Source organism: Carcharhinus amblyrhynchos, chromosome 7, assembly GCF_965287045.1.
Source record: "Carcharhinus amblyrhynchos chromosome 7, sCarAmb.v2.hapA, whole genome shotgun sequence".
NCBI classification, from domain to species: domain Eukaryota; kingdom Metazoa; phylum Chordata; class Chondrichthyes; order Carcharhiniformes; family Carcharhinidae; genus Carcharhinus; species Carcharhinus amblyrhynchos.
The window spans coordinates 52,470,057-52,489,960 of record NC_137330.1 but is presented as its reverse complement, the minus strand read 5'-3'; the positions used below and the strand labels follow the sequence as shown (position 1 = coordinate 52,489,960).

At 42.9% G+C, this 19,904-nt stretch overlaps 1 protein-coding gene across 1 annotated transcript in view; it reads right to left on the bottom strand.

Annotated features, from left to right (window-relative positions):
- Positions 1 to 19,904, bottom strand: part of LOC145344940 (exostosin-1-like) — a 571,757-nt gene that overhangs the window by 344,532 nt on the left and 207,321 nt on the right. The gene's annotated exons all lie outside the window — the stretch shown is intronic.

The following is a 19,904-nucleotide window of genomic DNA, read 5'->3' as shown; positions in this document are numbered from 1 at the left end:
AGGGGAGGGGGGTGAGGAGGGAGGCTGAGGAGAGGGGGTGAGGAGGGGGGTGAGGTTGAGGAGGGGGGTGAGGGGAAGGGAGGGGGTGAGTGGGGGTGAGGAGAGGGGATTGGGGTGAGGAGAGGGGAATGGGGTGAGGAGAGGGGAATGGGGTGAGGAGAGGGGAATGGGGTGAGGACAGGGGAATGGGGTGAGGAGAGGGGAATGGGGTGAGGAGAGGGGAATGGGGTGAGGACAGGGGAATGGGGTGAGGACAGGGGAATGGGGTGAGGACAGGGGAGTGGGGTGAGGACAGGGGAGTGGGGTGAGGACAGGGGAGTGGGGTGAGGACAGGGGAGTGGGGTGAGGAGAGGGGAGTGGGGTGAGGAGAGGGGAGTGGGGGTGAGGAGAGGGGAGTGGGGTGAGGAGAGGGGAGGGGGGTGAGGAGAGGGGAGGGGGGTGAGGAGGGGGGCTGAGGAGAGGGGGTGAGAGGGGTGAGGAGGAGGTGAGGAGTTGAGTGAGAGGAAGGGAGGGGGTGAGGAGAGGGGATTGGGGTGAGGGGGGTGACGAGAGCGGAGGGGGGGGTGACGAGAGCGGAGGGGGGGGACGAGAGCGGAGGGGGGTGACGAGAGCGGAGGGGGGTGACGAGAGCGGAGGGGGGGTGACGAGAGCGGAGGGGGGGTGACGAGAGTGGTGCTGGATTGAGGGTGGAGGGGGCGAGGAGAAGGGAGGGGGAAGAGGAGAAGGGAGGGGAAAGAGGAGAGGGGAGGGGGGAGGAGGAGAAGGGTGTGAGGCTAGGGGTGAGGAGAGGAGAGGGGAGGGGAGGGGGTGAGGAGAGGGGAGGAGAGGGGGTGAGGAGAGGGGAGGGGTGAGGGGAGGGGAGGGGGTGAGGAGAGGGGAGGGGGTTGAGGATAGGGGAGGGGGGGTGAGGAGGGGGGCTGAGGAGAGGGGTGAGGAGGGGGGTGAGGGGTTGAGGAGGGGGGTGAGGGGAAGGGAGGGGGTGAGTGGGGTGAGGAGAGGGGATTGGGGTGAGGGGCATGACGAGAGTGCAGGGGGGTGACGAGAGTGGTGCTGGATTGAGGAGGGCAGAGGGGGCGAGGAGGGCGGAGGGGGTGAGGAGACTGGTGGGGGAAGAGGAGAAGGGATGGGGAAGAGGAGAAGGGAGGGGAAAGAGAGGGGAGGGGGAAGAGGAGAAGGGTGTGAGGCTAGGGGTGAGGAGAGGAGAGGAGGGGAGGGGTGGAGGAGAGGGGGTGAGGGAGGGGAGGGGGGGGTGAGGGGAGGGGAGGGGGGTGAGGGGGTGAGGGAAGAGGAGGGGGGGGTGAGGGAAGAGGAGGGCGTGAGGAGAGAGGAAGGGGGTGAGGGAGGGGGGGTGAGGGAGGGGGGTGAGGGAGGGGGGTGAGGGAGAGGGAGGGGGTGTGAGGGAGGGGGGGTGAGGGAGGGGGGTGAGGGAGGGGGGGTGAGGGGGGGTGAGGGAGGGGGGGTGAGGGAGGGGGGGTGAGGGGGGGTGAGGGAGCGGGTGAGGAGGGGGGTGAGGAGGGGGGTGAGGGGGTGAGGAGGGGGTGAGGAGAGAGGGGTTGAGGAGAGGGGGGGTGAGGAGAGAGGAGGTGAGGAGAGAGGGGGTGAGGAGAGAGGAGGTGAGGAGAGAGGACTGGGGTGAGGAGAGAGGAGGAGGGTGAGGAGAGAAGGGGGGTGAGGAGAGAGGAGGGGGGTGAGGAGAGAGGAGGGGGTGAGGAGAGAGGAGGGGGGTGAGGAGCGAGGAGGGGGGTGAGGAGGGGGTGAGGAGGGGGGAGGGGGTATGAGGAGAGGGGAGGGGCTGAGGGGTTGAGTAGAGGGGAGAAGGGGAGGGGGGAATTGAGGAGCAGGACAAGCCTAAACTCTGAGGGAATCCTGACTGTGCAATGTCATCCTCCACCACCTCCTCCTCCCCCCAACTCCCCAACCCTTCTCACCACAGGCCAAAGTCTTTCCACTGCTACTTTTTTTACTTTATTTACAAATTAGAAAAAATTAATCACAATTTGCCATGTGCCAGTGATAATAGCAGAGATGGCTCCTCTATTACTCTACTGACTGCCATTTCTGTTATTAATTTCGGTACATCATCTGTTGAAAATCTTTAAACACAGCCATTCAGAAGGTTGACATTATCACTGTCATAAGAACATAAGAAATAGGAGCAGGAGTAGTCATACTTTACCCATTTACATTTTAAACACTTACAATACCAAAAGGGAATTTTCAACAGTTTTGGTCACTGACACCTGGAATGAACTGTAGCACGGGGGAAAAAAAGACCAGGGTTAGCTGTTACCACAGTATGTTCAAATAATAGATGGTTGCCCTGAAATTATACATATTTTTAAAAAAGGCACAAGGTGATATTTAACTTGAAAGCACGTGTAGATTTGGGAGGGACTAGGTGGTTAAAAACACTGCAAGTGACAACATCAACGCCCCAATTTCCAGATTTAATTGCAGGCTGTTCTGTGTGCGTGAAGTTCCCTTGGGAGAGGCGGGTTGCCAATTTAAGCATATTAAAACCTCATTAACAGCTATTACAACAGGGGTTTTCAATTTTAACTGCCAGTGCCAGTTTTCAACAATGATAGCACAGCGACAAATGAGGATGCTGAATAAATGATAGGCAGGAAAATCCCTTAAACAGTGACCTGCTCCCTTGTCCAAATAAAAGACTTTTTCTCACAGTACTTGTTCCAGGAGTGGTGGGGTGACACAGTGGTTAGCACTGCTGACTCTCAGCGCCAGAGACCTGGGTTCAATTCCCATTTTGGGTCACTCTCTGTGCGGAGTCTGCACATTCTCCCCATGTCTGTGTGGGTTTTCTCCAGGTGCTCCGGATCCCTCCCCCAGTTCGAAAGACATGCTGGGTAGGTGCACTGGCGTTGCTAAATTCTCCCTCAGTGTACACAAACAGGCACTGGAATGTGGTGATTAGGGGATTTTCACAGTAACTTCAGTGCTAATGTAAGCCTACTTGTGACACTAATTAATAAATAAACTAAGGAGTATCTTTTCAGTACTTTGGAGATCATTTCCACATTTGAGGTCATTTTTTCTAACTTTTATGACAATGGAGGAAACTTTCACCAATTTAGAAGTTTGATCCCCACGTTCCATCTACATCAGATCAGCATAAATACCGCTTACGTTGCTTCACCTTTAACCTTCGATGATGACCAAGATAAGCCATTGCACTCAGCAGCACCAGCAAAATATGCAGAAGCTTTCTCCGCACAACCTCACTGCTCAGAAGAGAGATGAGCAGAATGGTGCAGCCCGCAGGAGGTGAGTGGCACAGGATCATGTCTGAACACCATTTTCTCAGGGACTCAAGCTATCTATCAGATTATTGCAAACATTTGTGACACACCGAAATAGGACCTGCTGCCATGAATTTGGTGATTATGCTTTTAGCATAGTAGCTGTTATTACGACCTCAATCTTCAAATTCTTCACCTCAAGCTCATTTTCAGGGATCTGCCAGAGATTTTGACAGAAAACCACAGTCTGCTACTCACAAATGCAAGAGGCAGTTGACCAATGTCATGTTTGCCAGGGTAAGAAATTACATAGACTTTTCCACCAATCCAGACAATCAGAATGATGAATGAAGAATCAGGCTGTGCTGCTGCCAGCCAGCTGTGGTTGGCTTCCCACAGGTGCAGAGTGAGATTGCCTACGCATGTGAAAATGGAGGGACAAAGACATTACCCAAGTGTGTTCATTAATAGTAAGGGTTTCCATTCATTCACTGTGCAACTAATGTGCAACTATAAGAAGGTTATCATGCAGCTAGGCACAAGATTCCCAGGGAACTGTCCTGATCATGACAGTCCTCCCATCCTGAGCTTTTTGCACCTGGGAAAAGATTTGCAGATTGACTCCTCGGAGACAAGCTGTCCACTTAAAATAAGGCTGATGACACCAGACAGGAGCTCAAGCCACAATTGTAACCAAATGATAAAGAGATTTGGATAGGCTGAGTGAGTGGGCGAGGACCTAGCAGATGGAGTATAATGTTAGCAAATGTGAGGTTAACCACTTTGGAAGAAATAGTAGTAGGATGGAATATTATTTAAATGGTGAAAAGTTGCAGCATGCTACTGTGCAGAGGGACCTGGGGGTCCTTGTGTACGAATTGCAAAAACTCAGTCTGCAGGTGCAGCAGGTGATCAAGAAGGCGAATGGAATGTTGGCCTTTATTATGAGGGGGATAGAATATAAAAGCAGGGAGGTCTTGCTGCAAAGGTACAAGACACTGGTGAGGCCGCAACTAGAGTACTGTGTGCAGTTTTGGTCCCCTTATTTGCGAAAGGATATATTGGCCTTGGAGGGAGCGCAGAGAAGATACACCAGGCTGATACCGGAGATGAGGGGCTTTGCTTATGAGGAGAGATTGAGTAGACTAGGCCTGTGCTCGTTGGAGGTTAGAAGGCTGAGGGGGGATCTTATAGAGACTTACAAGATAATGAAGGGGCTAGATAGGTTAGAGATAGAGAGATTCTTTCCACTTAGAAAGGAAACCAGAACCAGAGGGCATAGCCTCAAAATAAGGGGGGGCAGTTTAGATCAGATTTGAGGAGAAACTTCTTCTCTCAGAGGGTGGTGAATCTCTGGAGTTCTCTGCCCATTGTGGTGGAGGCTACCTTGTTGAATATGTTTAAGTCACGGATAGATAGATTTCTGATCGATAAGGGAATTAAGGGTTATGGGGAGCAGGCGGGTAAGTGGAACTGATCCACTTCAGATCAGCCATGATCTTACTGAATGGCGGGGCAGGCTCGAAGGGCTAGATGGCCTACTCCTGCTCCTATTTCTTATGTTATGTTCTTATATACAAAGAACTGTAATATTTCTGCCACTGGCATTGGCACTGACCTGAAATTTTTGGATTCATGTTCCAGGTGCAGCATCCATTTTGCGTCCCTAGCTTGGATTTGAGATTTCACTGATTTCTGGTCTTAAGCGTTTCTCCACATTACACCCCATCCCAGGTGAATTTGTAACTTTTGAATGAGTTAACAAGGAATAAATAACACACTGATTATACGTACCTTTTGCAGTGTCATTAATTCTGTTGGCAAAGTTATCCTTTTCTGACCAAAGTGAATAAAATGGCTAATACTCATTTCTAATTATTACAAATCAATCAGGAAAATAAAGGATTTTTGCAAGGGATTGTACTCAGTAATTTAAAATCATACATTCAGGGAATTGGATATTGTACATAATTAACATTATGTTATCTCTTTGTGATATGTCTAAAAAGTCACACTTTCAGCTACAGGATTGCTTTACATTCTGATAAATCAGTTTCACAGGATTGATGGCTGCTCTGTTCTCAGAAAAAGGAAGGTTTTTGGATATAACAGAAAGTAAACATGTAAATTTCAATGTGCATCATCAGAATAACGTACAACAGTTTTAAAGGACAGCAGTTTACTGCACTCCATTATGATAGCAATCGGTGCACTCTTACATCAGCTTATTGTTGTCATCATTTTATCAGGGACTAGCTTTTATCGCAACAAAAATCTGAGTGCATGATCTTTTGTGCTTATGATCTAAGGAACAGAGAGAAACGCTGAAAATTCAAAGGCTTATGACTTTATTAAAAGGTCTGTGGTTCTATTGAGTAACATTCCAGATTGTAATGCGCTCTGTGTTATCTTTAACATATCCTAAAATTAGCAGAGGAAGGTATCCTTATTTATTCTCAAGTCACTTTTGCTGAGAAAACTGAATGTAAAACAATGCCAGCTTTCTTATTATTGCACCTCTACATGAAATTCGCAAACATGTTCAGAAGTATTAACTCTTTCAGTTTTTTTAAACATTTCTGGACATGTACCAAGAATAGGGAAACAAATTATTTTAAAAAAAGCTAATTATTAGCATTATACATTGGAATTCAAGCTACACTTAAATTGCGTCACACATACATTTTAATTCTAATGATTTAGGAGCAATATGTCAAGGAATCTGTTACCCTACTCTGCTAAAATAAGTGACCAGTTTCTGATTATTTAAAATAATTTCATCTACATTAGATTGCTGTATTTGTTTCTTTTTGCCAGCAGGGCTTCTAATGAATTTAACTTAAACATTGACTGATTTTGTTATGATGCTGAAGTTCATCTTAATGCAATGTTATAGTTTCCCTTACTGCATACACTCCAAGTCACCAACAACAGGAAAGAAGAAAAATTTACTGCATTTAGCACTTGTACAGCTGGTAGACCCAGGATTGGATTTTCGTCTTCCATTGGATAGTTCAAGGCAGAAAATGTCCCTGCTCAGCAGGCTCATTTTGGTAGAAAGTACCCTGTCAAACTCAATTTTTACTCTGGAGGTTGGGATGATGGTAGGGAAGCAGATTGGACTTGACCACGGGGCTGCCAAGTGCTGAAGTGGACCTGACTCTCCGCGACTTTGTCTCAGTTATTTGGTTGCATTTTAGGTCCCCTGGCGCTCATTCCTAATAACCCATCATCCCATCCATTTCCCATGCAACCTCCATGTTTCATTGCCAACCCAATGCAAACTCATGCCCCATATCAATAACAAAAGTTTTAAGCACCATCACATCTCTAAATCTTGTACAAATAAATAAAAACGTTGAGACATTGACAAAAGAGACGATAGAGGGAACAACTTATTATAATCACATAAAGATGTCAATCAAGCAGAGTCAACAGTTCTGTCTAGCTGTGTAAATGATCACCCACTCCCAATAATCCTTTTATAGGTCTGGTCGCTCAGCTAAGCCTCATGTTGCCACAATGACAATGGTATACGAATACTGTGTAAGCCTAGCCCATAACTGGACACATCTGTACATGCTGTTTAGTCTGCTTTCTAACTGAGCACTGCTACAATGGCCCTATCAATCTCCACAAGGATGTAACATATTTAAAAACCTTCCAATCCCTGTGTCATGTAATACATCTGGATTGGACAAAAGAGCCTGTGGAAGTAAGATGACGTTTATTATATTTCATCAGTATTATCAACCCTTTTAACTTCACAGGAAGAACATCACACATAACACAGTAAGCCTGTTCACTTCAGCATATCTAACAAATTTTACAGAAGGTTCAATTGAGAACAAAACCAGTAATTAATATGTTTATGCTCCATAACATATATCAAGTATAATTATTAGTCATCTTCAAACTTCATTTAGTTTTAACTACACTTTCTGACGTTGCACATCCCAGCCATTTTTGTGTGACTGTAATTCATGTATTTATTTGATATGAGCTCAAATAGAATATTATGCTGGCAGAACATTTATACTCTTAATAGATTTGTCTTTTTCATAAATTCTCAAATTTGGCACGTTATTTTTGAATCCTGTCAAATGCTGCAGAGCTGTTGCTGTTGAGATCTGAAAGTGAAGTAACTTGATAAGTAAATGTCATAACATTTCAAATGTATTTAGTTGAAATTTAAGAATAACCTGTTTGGCCCTGAATTGGTTGTGCAGCAACTTAAATTATATCTATGAAACGAAGAGGCAGCTTGCTCCTCTGCAAAATTTGTTTTGCTCTTCGTAATTAATAAGTACAATTGTTTGTTCACAATCAGAGAACAAGCTTCAGGTATACTAAAAACAAACTGTTGTATTGTGGTGCAATGCAGCATACCTGGGACTTTGTCTTTTTTCAGAGTGAGCAGAAGCTAAGTGCTTCATGTTAATGGCTGATTCAAGTGTGTTGTCCTTCATTTGGTGCACTCAATGCTAACAAGATCAATTGAAAGTGTACATATTCAGACATGACATTCAATCTGCATATATTTTCTCCTGGGGCTGGCAAAAGCTTCCAATATAAGGATGCACAGGAGTGACGTCTCTGCCTGCTTGCCCAGGTTCAGATATAGCAGAATAAACCTCTGGCATGCACCATTCCACTTGAAAGCTTTTGAAACTTATGTGCACTGCAGGGTGCAAATATCTGAAAATTACTTCAGTTTGTCGAGGTCAACTCAAATCTATTTGTGGTATTGTCCCAAGAAGTGAGTGCTTGGAAAATTATGTTTCACCTCCATTAACCTATCTAAAATTGAGATACCAAAAAACATTCATATAACTTATGGGCTAAAGACTAGGTGATGGCCTCATGGCACTATCTCTAGACTATTAATCTAGAAATTTAACTAATGTTCTGGGGATCTGGGTTCGAATCCTGCCATGGCAGAGGGCTGAATTTGGATTTAATAAAAAATATCTGGAATTAAGAATCTACTGATGACCACAAAACTATTGTCGATAAAACCCATCTGGTTCACTAACAGGAACAAAATCTGCTGTCCTTACCTACTCTGGCCCACATGTGACTCCAGAGCCACAGCAATGTGGTTGACTCTCAACTGCCCTTGGGCAACAAATGCTGGCCAGCCAGCGACACCAATGAATAATAAAATGTTAAACTCTGAATTCTTTGTTGCACAGAAAAAAAGTGAAAACTATTGTACTTGTCACTTCTACATGAGAACATAAGAAATAGGAACAGCAGTAGGCCATCTAGTCCTTCGAGTCTGCCCCGCCATTCAATAAGATCATGGCTGATCTGACGTGGATCAGTTCCACTTTCCCGCTTTCTCCCCATAACCCTTAATTCCCTTGTCTATCAGAAACCTGTGACTTAAATATATTCAGTGAGGTAGCCTCCACCACTTCAACGGGCAGAAAATTCCCAAGATTCACCACCCTTTGAGTGAAGAAGTTCCTCCTCAACTCTGATCTAAACTGACCCCCCCTTTATTTTGAGGCTGTGCTCTCTAGTCCTGCTATCCTTTCTAAGCAGGAAGAATCTCTCTACCTCTACCTTATCTATCCCCTTCATTATCTTATACGTCTCTATAAGATCCCCCCTCAGCCTTCTAAACTCCAACGAGTACAGACCCAGTCTATTCAATCTCTCTTCATAGGCTAACCCCCTCATCTCCGGTATCAGCCTAATGAACCTTCTCTGCGCTCCCTCCAAGGCCAATATATCCTTCCGCAAGTACGGCGACCAAAACTGCACACAGTGCTCCAGCTGCGGCCTCACCAGTACCCTGTACAGTTGCAGCAAGACCTCCCTGCTTTTATATTCTATTCCCCCTTGCTATAAAGGCCAATATTCCATTTGCCTTCTTGGTCACCTGCTGCTATCTAGCTTTAGATAGCGGCAAATGCAAGTAGCTTAATTGATCTCCACTCTTCATGACTGAATGCTGCAAGGTTGCAAAGCTTTGACTTATTTCACCATGGCCTCACTTAGCCCTCATGTGGTTTAGTGTTGTAGCTTCATCAGTTTGACACCTCATCGTCAAGTCCACCTAATGCTTTTCCCAACATGTTCTTCACACTTTTCACTGAATCAGATTTGACCATTTGGTTTAATGGTGATGGTAGAAAACAAGGAATATGCTGCACAAGGTTACAAGCTGTGACGGTATGTGAATCTGCTGCTGTTGAAGACTCAGTGTTTCAAGGTTACATAGTTTTGAGGTGCTAGATCTGTTCTTAATCTATATGATTTGGAACACAGTCGTAATACCACATACAATAATAGATGACATCCTCAGTGTGCAGATGATCCACTGTATTATATGGTATTTACTCCTATCAGTGCTGTCATGGACAATGCAGCTGCTGTGTTGGTAAAGGTGAGGTCAAGATGGCTGTTCTATTGTGTGGGTTCTGTCAATCCAGTCTGGCAGCTATGCTTTTTGAAATTCACCTTGAACAGTTGTGATGCTACTGCATCATTATGGTGATGGAACTTTGAATTTCCACACCTAAAGTACATTGTGACCCTGTCGCCTCTAAATAGTGGTCAACTGAGAGAGTGAGAAAGCAAGAAGTTTTCTTGCTATGTTTAGCCATGAGATTTTGTAGATGCCATAGGCAATATTGAGGACTTCAAGGGCACTTCATCTCTCATTATATACTACAATGTCCCCATCTAAGGTATGTCTGTCCTCATTGCAAAACAAAGCATACCCAACAATGGTGATGAAAACTCTGGAACCACTGACTGAAGAATATATAACTTGAATGTGTCTAAGTCAGGCTATTGCTCAATTAATCATCAGGATAGTTCTCCCAATTTTGGCACAAATACTTTGATATTATTGTGGGGGGCTTGCAGAGTTGACTGATCCCTAGGTTGCAGCCAAGTGGTCCATCTGGTTTTATTCTTGTTTCCTTTCCAGTGGTTTAATACAACTTAGATGTCACTCTTGGAATATCTCCACGACAAGCATTTAAATATCAGCATTTTTAGTTTTTCCTGTAGGCACAAAAACAATGATATATTCAATACAAGTTGATACAGAGAAAATCCTGGCCAAAGTTAAGTGTATTCTAAAATATTACGAAAATGCTATTGACTTTATTTTAACAGCAATAAAATACAATATAATCACAGAATATGTTTGGAGATAAAATATTTGGAAATAAAGTATTGTCTTACACATGATGTGAACCATAATAAACAGCTTGGAATGAAATTATAGTAATTATATGAGACAAGGCAGTTTTGTCATGATTCAAATATATATCTTAATTGCAATCTAGAGGCTTCATTCTTTTAGTGCTATTCCTTTAGATTATTTAGCAAAATCAAAATTCCACAAATTTGTAGGTTACTTATGAGCATAATGATGTCACATTCATATGAAGTCAATCACCTTGTTAGCTGAATATTGACTACATTGGTAAATGTAGGTTTGGAACAGTGATTGATTGGTGGTGGAATGAAATAATGTCTATAATGGCATCATAGAATGTCCTTCACATTCTTAGCACATTTTGTATCGGCTATGTGATGTTCCTTCTTTTTAATGAAGACTTATTAGTGGAAATTAGTGACTGACTCAGATGCCCTCTCTTGCACTTGCTATGATGCAGGTAATCAGTGAAAATCAGGATAAATTGGTCCAAGATTGAAAATGTTCTGATGAAAATGGCTAATTATTCAGCTTAATTATTCTTCTATCCCTTCAAGTCATGTTGAAAATTAGTTGCAAGTCTGCCAGAATTATTTTTGTTCGGAGCTCTGAATTTTCACATAACATTTACAATTATCTGTAGCGATGTGACAAAGCAAATGCCCTTTCGTAAGCATTTTTATTTTTATTGACAGAAATGAAAAATGACTGAATCCACTTTCAGGCACGAGTGGGCTCATTGCAAGCCTCATGAAATGTAAATCCTTATATTGTTTACTAGTAGGAAATTGTGTTATTTTAACAACCAATAAGATGTGAACTGTAATAACCAGAAATCCCTCGATGAAGCAAGAATTTTGTAATCATTGATATTTTATGAGGCAAGCTATATAACTGCTTTCTAATAATTCCCATATGTTTCAGTCTCAGTTCTAGCCTTGCTGTTCCTACTTACTGCCCACTCAACACAGTATGCTGTGTTGTATCTTGACCACATCTACCTGTTCAGCCTTTGAAGATATCAATTTAAAACTAAACTAGTGTTGGCTTTTTTTTGATAGTTTGACAAAATGGGAAGTTCCTTCACACTTAGATTATAAATAAGATTTTTTTGGGTGAATGATGTGAACATTTTCACCATGCTCATTCTTAAAGTATGTATTTTTAAATTAATACTTTCTAATTTAAGGTACGAGTAATTGTGGAAGCTTTTACATTGCTAAAGTCAAGGTCTAGGTGAATATGGTTAGCTTCACATGTGAGCAGGTCCCTGGTTAAAACTGCAGTGAATAACAAATGGTTGTTATTCTGGGCAGGTAGTACCTCCATATCAAACAGCATTATCCCATGGGTGTATAGAAAGTCAAAGCAGCTGTAACAGGCTAGAACTGAAGCTACAGCGAAACATGATAAAGGGAAGTCACATAGCCAATCTTATGATATTTCATGTTAACAACCTGGGTCACTACACCAAGAGACCTATTTACACTGGAAATTCTAGATTTGTATTTATTGCTGCAGTCCAAACATTCTTTCATATGCAGGAAAACATTTGTCATGTAAATATGTAACAAACTTATCGGTGCGTCAAACCTATCATGCTCATTGTAAACAGAAATGAAAGCAACGTACTCCATTGCTAGTTTGAGAAAGCTACGCTCACATGAAATATATGCAGCCTCAGATTTCAACTTCCTGACAATGGACAAGAGTAATCAATTTCAAGTATTATGGCATCCGCCATTGAATAAGTCTTTTTGTTGATTTCTACACATTTTAGCAATGGAATGTCATCACAGGAATGTTTCTTCCATTTGGTAGTATCCAACACTACATAATACTGCCGTAGTGGCATCTTTAATCTTTAAATACGATCCAATTCTAACTTTACCACCTGGCAGGGCACGGTTCAAGAGCAGTTAAAATTGTGGAGATCCAATGGGCATCTTAATGGTGTTGGTCAGAAAAGCATTAATCAGTAACTTATAGGTCATTAGATAAATATATTTAATCTAATTTAATACAGGGTCCCATTTTCTCATAGAGATGCCAGTAATATTTTAACTGAGATGGACTATAATTCTATTCAGCAGTAAACACAAACTAACACCTCCAAAACTGAGAGAACTTCCTGGTTCTTTGGCAGCTCCTCAGGGTCAAGGATGGCCTGCTTCCACTCTGGGGAGGTGGGTTTTGCGGTGGCTGCATAATTGCAATCCTGGGGCTACTGACTCTGCCACAGGTGTAACAGGTAGTGTTTGATGAGGTGAGTGGGTGGGGTGCTCTTGAGTCTGTGGTCTCTTTCCGCTGTTCATGCTTGACTTCTGCGTGCGCTATCCAGTGACATGTGAGGTGATTGGTTCTTTCGCGAATGTTTCCTTTCCGTGCATTCCAAGTCAACTGATTCCCATGTGTCAGTGGGGATGTTGCATTTATTTTGGGGGGTTTCAGAGTGTTCTCGTAGTATTTCCTCTGCTCTGCTAGTGAGTGCTTGCCATTGCAGAGCTCGGAGGAGAGCATTTATTTTGGGAGTCTAATGTCAAGCATGTGGACAATATCAATATGGCCCGCTCATCATCGCTGATCAAGTGTGACCAGTGCCTCACTGCTGGGAATATTGGCATGGGAGAGGATGCTCACATTGGTACACCTATCCTGCCAGTGGATTTCTGGATTTTTCAAAGACAACCTTGGTGATATCTCCAGGGATCTGCTGCACATCATCCATGTTTCTGATACATACGGGAGGGCAGGGACCATGGTTGCTCAGGAGCTTGGTGCTGGATTTGAGATCTCAGGCTTCAGTTACTCTGCTCTTCAGGCGTTCAAAGACTGCACTGGCACATTGGAGTCAATACTGGATTTCATTGTTGATGTCTGCTCACGCCAAGTGAAGACTCCCAAAGTATGGGAAATAATCCACACTGTCCAGGGGCTCATCGTGAATCTTGATGGTTGGGAGGCAGTTTTGTGCGGCAGGAGGGGGCTGGTAGAGAATCTTTGTTTTCTGGATGTTTAGTCTGAGGCTTATTCTCTCATATGCCTCGGTAAATGCATCAAAAATGGTTTGTAGCTCAGCCTCTGAAGGTGCGCATACACAAGTATTATTAACATACTGCAGCTCAATGACAGAAATTGGGCGGTCTTGGTTCTGGCCTGGAGATGTCAAATGTTGAACAGTTTCCCACTTGTCTGTTAGGTTAGCCCCACTCCAGTGGGGAGTGTCAGGCATGGAGTGTTCATCTGAGGAGGATGGAGAAGAGCATTTGTGTGATGACACACCCTGCTTGATCCCAGATTGCACATGTATTGGGTCTGTGGTGGTTCTGTTGCATGTCATCATGGAGTAGGCAGAGAATGATGATGAATTTCTGTGGGCAGCTGAATTTGAGGAGGATGTGCCACAATCTCTCATGGTTTATAAATTCAAAGGCCTTTGCAAAATCAAAGAAGCCCTGCACTTTTCCTGGATTTGCTGAAGTTGAAGATCATGTCCATTGTGCTTCTTGAGGGGCGGAAGCTGCATTGAGATTCAGGAAGGAACTCTTCAGGCACTGGGAAGAGGTGGTTGAGGAGGATTCTCGCAATGAGCTTTCTCATGGCGGAGAGTAGGGAAATCCTTCCGTAATTTCCACAGTTGGACCAGTCTCCTTTCTTGAAGACGATCAAAATTAAGATGTCTCTGAAATCTCCTGTCATGCTCTCATCCTTCCAGACAAGGGTGACGAGATTGTGGATTATTGTCAAGAGTGTCTCTCCACCACATATTAATACTTAAGCAGGGATTCCATTTGTGCCAAAGGCCTTGCTGTTTTACAGTTGTCGTCAGATGTTTTTTTCAACTTCGTGGCAAGTTGGTAGTGCTGAGATGGTGGTGAATAGCATGTTGCGGGATGGTGTTGAGGATACTTGTGTCAAAGGATGTGTCTTAGTCGAGGAGATCCTCAAAGTGCTCTCTACAGCGGGTGCTGACTGCCTCTCTGTCTTTGATGAGCACCTTTCCATTTTTGGCTCTCAGTGGGGCAGGTCCCTGGCTGCTCAGACCATAGATGGTTTTAATTGCGCTGAAGAAACTGGATGTGTCCTGGTTGTCGGCAGCAGCAAACGTGATCAGTAACACCTCCAAGACTGAGAGAACTACTTAAAGAAACCATCCACTGCAGTCATTTAGGGTGTTGACTGCTGAGCTTTGCTGATTATTGGATTCTCAATAATTTCAAAGATTGGAGGTTGCTTCTTTTCATCTTTTTTGTCTTTCTCAGGCTGACTAAAAACTTCTCAGATTCTCATGGGCATAATATGATTGGGCACCACCCGTGAACCCAGAAACATGTAGGCTGAGATCCACTGATTCCACAGCATTCTTGCCTGCATAAGAACTTGCACTGCTCAAACTTTCTTAAGGAGTAGAAAGAAGTAGTGGGTAATAGGAAGGGCAGTAGGAAAAGAGGTTGGCATTTGGAAATAATTGCTTTCAGATACTGACAGAGATCTGATGGCAAAAGTGGCAATATATATTGCAAAATGGAGCAAATTGGAAATTAAATCTGACAACAATTTCTGGATGGCAAGGTGAGGCTTTATTGGTCCCTTTGTTGGCTTCCCAGTCTGAGATCTGTAAGGGCCATGAATCATGTCAACATTTAACCACATATTCCATTATTTTTCAGCCTAAGTGACTGTAGCATGACAACAGACATAAATCCAACAAATTCACAGTTGCCATAGACTACAATAATGTGCAATACGCACTGATCATAAAATGGTGCATTTCTGTTCTGACTGTAAGCTAATCTTTTTTGTTAATAATTAGAGAAGTTACCTTGGTCACTATACATATCAAAAGTACAACTAAGTTTTCAAATAAATGTATTTTTAGTCTTATTACAAATAACCAAGATACCTCACATCTCTCCTTAGAAGAACTTGTGAGATTTTCCATCCCTTCCTGCCAGCGGAATTTTCCAGTCCCATCAAAGGTAACCACGCCCGTGGTAGATTCCCTGATGGCCGGACAAGCAAGCCATGCAAACACTGATGGGACCAGAAGGTCCTACCAGTGGCCAACGGCGAGCTGTCTCCACCACCAGAAAACACACCGCGGTGGAGGGGGTGTGCAGAAAATTCCACCCATAGGCACAGAATCTTGACGCAACGGCAACATCCTGAATTGCAATGTTCTTTGGAATTCAAGCAGCTACAACAATTTTGCAGGCTAGGAATTTTAGGATTCAGTGTTTTTTTTCTCCTCATTAGGCAGGGAAATATTTTCCACTTTTTGCATCACATGAGTGTCGCAGGCCTTCAGAATCTAAAAAAAATTGGATGACCTTATCCACTGCTGGTCATCAGGACAAACAGGTCTTGCGTACTTTATACACAGTAAACCTTGTGCATTGTGCAATTCACATTCACATCCTCAGAAAGGCACTAGCGAGATATTTCCATTATCTCATGCTTTCTTTGAGTAGCAAGTTTTGTTAAGTCTTCACTGTGAATTTCCATTGGGGAATTCCTCAAAATTGCAGCTATTAATGGCAGGAGACTTCAGTCTCACTGATGAAGATTCTACATTCAAATCCAGATGTCTGAGGTGAAAGAATAGTTACCTCATCCACTGTGAAATTCAGTCCTTAATTAGCAAATGAACATTTATAATGGAATATTTTAACTACTGAATACGTATACAGGCTGCCAGACGTTTTTTTTTGAGAATTCCTAGCTGTTTCACAGTAGAGAAAAACTTGCTCCGTATTAGAAACTTGCTCCACATTAGGAGCAAGATGTACTATCAGGTCTGACACCCTACACAAAAAATATATGCCACGAATAAAGATTTTAGTACTGACAACAACAACTTGCTTTTAGTTAGCACCTTTGTCATATTAAGATGTCTCAATATACTGGTTTATTTTCTTGGCTCATTACATTTGAACCATAAAAATCAATTTCTCATGGCTAGAAGATGGATTGTCAAAGGTTTTGAAGGATTACACTTGATGCTGGTTATTTTGAAAATCAAAACCAGCAGCCAAGTTTTCCAGGCCTCGATTAAACTGGAATTCAATATGATTATGGCTAATCATGTACTTTCAGTATCACACTCTTGCTTTCTCTCCATATCTCTTGGCCCTTTAGCCACAAGGGCCACGTCCAGCTTCCCCTTGAACATGTCTACTGAACTGGCTCCAACAGCTTTCTGCGGTAGAATTCCACAGGTTTGCAACTATCTGAATGAAGAAGTTGTTCTAAATCTCAGTCCTGAATGTTTACCCTTTATTCTTAGGCTGTGACCCCAAATTCTGCACTTCTCCAACATCGGGAACATTCTTCCCGCATCTAGGATTTTATATGTTTCTATGAGATCCCTCCTCATTCTGCTAAATTCCAGTAAGTGCCATCCCAGTCGATCCAGTCTTTCTTCGTATGTCAGTCCTGCCATTCCGGGAATGAGTCTGGCGAACTTTTGCTGGTCTCCCTCAATATCAAGAATGTCCTTCCTCAGTCTAGGAGACCAAAACTGCACATAATACTCAAAGTGTGGCCTCACCAAGGCCCTGTAAAACTGCAGCAAGACACTTCTACTCCTATATTCAAATCCTCTTACTCAGAAGGCCAACATGTCATTAAGTTTCCTCACTGCCTGCTGTACCTACATGCCAATGTCCATTATGACACCACAGTCACACTGCATTCCCCTTTTCCTAAACTGTCACCATTCAGATAATAATCTTCCTTCCTGTTTGTACCACAAAGTGGATAACATCACATTTATCCACATTACATTGCATTTGCCAAGTATTTGCCCACTCAGTCAGCCTGTCCAAATCACCCTGCAGCCTCTTAGCATCCTCCTCACACCCACCCAGCTTTGTATCGTCTGCAAATTTGGAGATATTGCATTCAATTCCTTCGTCCAAATCATTAGTGTACATTGTGAATAGCTTTGTTCCAGCACTGAACCCTGCAGTACTCCACTAGTCACTGCCTGCCACTCTGAAAAGGACAGGTTTATTCCCACTCTCTGTTTCCTGTCTGACCATCAGTTTTCTATCCAATACATTACTCCCGATTTTGCTCACCAATATCTTGTGTGGTGCAAGCTTGAGGGGCTGAATGGCCTACTTATGCACCCATTTTCGGTAAGAACACAAGAACTAGGAGCAGGCCCCTTGAGCCTGCTCCGCCATTCAATAAGATCATGGCTGATCTTTACGTGGACTCCGCTCCAATTACCGCCCGGTCACCTTAACCCTTTATTCCAAAAATTCTGTTATTCTGTTATTTATTCCTGTTTAAAAAATTTATCTTTGCCTTAAAATTATTTAACAAGATAACCTCAATTGCATCACTGGGCAGAGAATTTCACAGATTCACAACCCTCTGGATGAAGAAGTTCCTCCTCAACTCAGTCTTAAATCTGTTCCCCTTACTTTGAGGCTATGCCTCCTAGTTCTAGTTTCACCTGCCTGTGGAAACAACTTCCCTGTTTCTATCTTATCTAATCCTTTCATAACGTCATATGATTCTATAAGATCTCTGTGGGAGGGGTTTTGGGTTAATTAGCAGAACCACAGGCAGATTCTTAGGTTTAGCAACAGCTGGGGAGAAAAGAGTTAAAGTGATTCACACTTAACAAGATCTGTTGACAGTTTATTCATATGTGAATGCATTACTGAGGGTAAGCTGAACATAATATGATTTTAAGTATTAAATAGCTTTATATCAAAATACTGAGTGATGTACTTTAACATATTAAAAGTATTTCAATATGGAATCACCTCGGTCAGAAATGTGGACATTGCAGAAATGGCGATGTAGATTCATAGCTGAGTTAGCAGGAATGCAATAGTTTCAAGATTTGGGGACAGAGAGTTTCAAACAATTCAAACAAGATTGTCCAGGGTTGGAAAACATGCCACTGCTCAAAGGGGCAAGTAAATCAAAAACACCTTTCTGTTTATGGATATGTGGTGAGAGGAGAAATTAATGCTGTTTAATATAACCTCTTTCCTGTCCGTGACAACACATTACGGGGTTAAAAAAAGCTCTGCTACTTTTGAGTATCAGAGAAAATATTAAAATGGAGGTTACGATATTTTAAATGTTTAATTACATTGTTCCAATCCTGATTGGCAGAATAAACATTTTTCTTGGATAACCTACTGTCTGTATTTTCTGTCATGGGTGACTGATCAAAAGTATGACCAGGCTGCCATTTTTTAAATTGCTGCATTTTACATGCAAGTTAGTCAGTGCACGAAAAGGCAGTGAACATATCGTTTAGTATCTCCTGGTGTAATTTTAAAGTTTGGGGCGGGAGGTGCGGTGGCTAAGAGGAGGGGTTTTAACCTGACAAGATGGGTGATTTGTGAGCAGGCTGTAGTTTAAAAGATGTAAAATGCCAGTGTTTCAGGAAACCAAAATAACATTGTCTCCTGCTTTTAACCTGAGTGCAATCTGCAATTTGGAAGTTCCCAAAGACCTGAAGCAGTACAACATGAAATAAGTTCACTTATAAAAGTCATGTGACTACCAGACACAAATGAGGGCTGCAGCAGAGAAAACAACAGAACAGACACATTTACAAGGAGCTGTGTTTATGTAGCACAGCTAAACAAGACAGAAGGCCAAAGACAGAGTTGGAGCAGGGATTGTGAACTGGACAATTTTACTGCTTCCGAGTTTTATCAGAGTGGACCAGACCATGGGGTTTATTAGGAGAAAAGGGATTCTCTGGGGAATTTGTGCCATCAAGACTGTCATGAACCTGCCTAAAGAGGTTCTGATGGAATGTAACATTTTTGGTGACGACTGTTTTCAGGGACCTCAGATGGAATATGGCTGCCAGTGAACAAGATTTAACGGCTGAATCAATTGAAGAGCAGTGAGATTCTACGTACTAGAGACTGACTTAAAGAATGTAGGAACTGCACTGCGCATGGCGCCATACGTTGGTGGGGAGAGTTGAGTGTACTTATGATTATGTAAGATGTATCTTTGTTGTACTATTTAAGTAAAGTTAACTTGGTATTTTAATATCAGCTGCCTGTTTATTTATGTTTAATTTGCATTGGTCTTGATTTGTGTTACAGTAAAAACTACAAAAAGTGGTAACTTCTTAATTAGGTAGCCATTCAGTAAATTTGGTTATGGTTGCCCACAGGGATTGCAACAGCCTATATAGAAACTCCCCAATGCAGAGTCAATGGATTCATTAATAATAAACATGTGCATGCATGTTAGCTGGAGAGCAGCAACACAGAATCACAAGCACAGATCAAATGAGCTAAAAGCAGATGTAGAAGGAGGGTCATGCCAAGAGGGAAATTGAAAGGCTGGAAACAACGTCACGCAGGTGGGAAGACTTGTTTTTGTACATTGTTTTTGCACATTGTTTTTGGCAAGAAGATTTGATTGTGTTTAGTATCCGAGACATCATTCTTAGTATAGTTCAAAAA